We start from the raw sequence: 699 nt of genomic DNA on the forward strand, positions 1-699 counted from the left end.
GGGGACCCGGTTGATAGCCCTTGGCTCCGGGTCTGCGTGGAAGGGGGACCCCGGTTTGGGAGCCGAAGGATTCTTCTCCCGAGATTTGGGAGTGGATCCCGCGGGAAGATCCCGCATAGGGCAACCAATGGATCCGGCGCCACCGGGCTGGCGACTTGGGAGTCGATCCCAGGAGGGGATCGGGCGCCGGTGGCCTGGGATTCCACTGGATCCTCAGCCGGGGGTGATGGCAGGGGGTCATTCAGGACTAGGAGCGAGTGACTCCCTCTCCCCCCATGCCGGTCTGAGCCTTAGGAGTGGATTCCGACAGGAGATCTGGTGGCCAGGAGCTGGGGGATCGCTGGAGAACCGGGGTACAGAGCTTGGAGCTGCTAGGATCTGGACATGCGTGTGGTTGGAGGCCTGGAGGTGGACAGTGGGGAGCGAGAACGCCAAGTGAGACTGAGTCTGGGGCTGGAGGAATCCTGGGGGATCCTTGGGGTAGCGGGGGGTGGGGGCAAGAGGAAGGGAGGTCGCCAGCCCGGACCCTTGCACCCGGCCCCGGGCTTGGACGCGTCCTTCTTGCCAGGCCTGCCGTTCCATCGGTGCGCCTTCCTAGGCAGAGGCTCCCTGATGGGATTAAGGCTCAGTCTCACAAGGTCCTCGCGCTGTGCGGCGCGGCCTGGGGCCACGGGTGGGGCCCCAGGAAGGGAAACTGCT

The sequence above is a fragment of the Tupaia chinensis genome, unplaced genomic scaffold, assembly GCF_000334495.1.
Source record: "Tupaia chinensis unplaced genomic scaffold, TupChi_1.0 Scaffold000226_1, whole genome shotgun sequence".
In the NCBI taxonomy this organism is placed as follows: domain Eukaryota; kingdom Metazoa; phylum Chordata; class Mammalia; order Scandentia; family Tupaiidae; genus Tupaia; species Tupaia belangeri.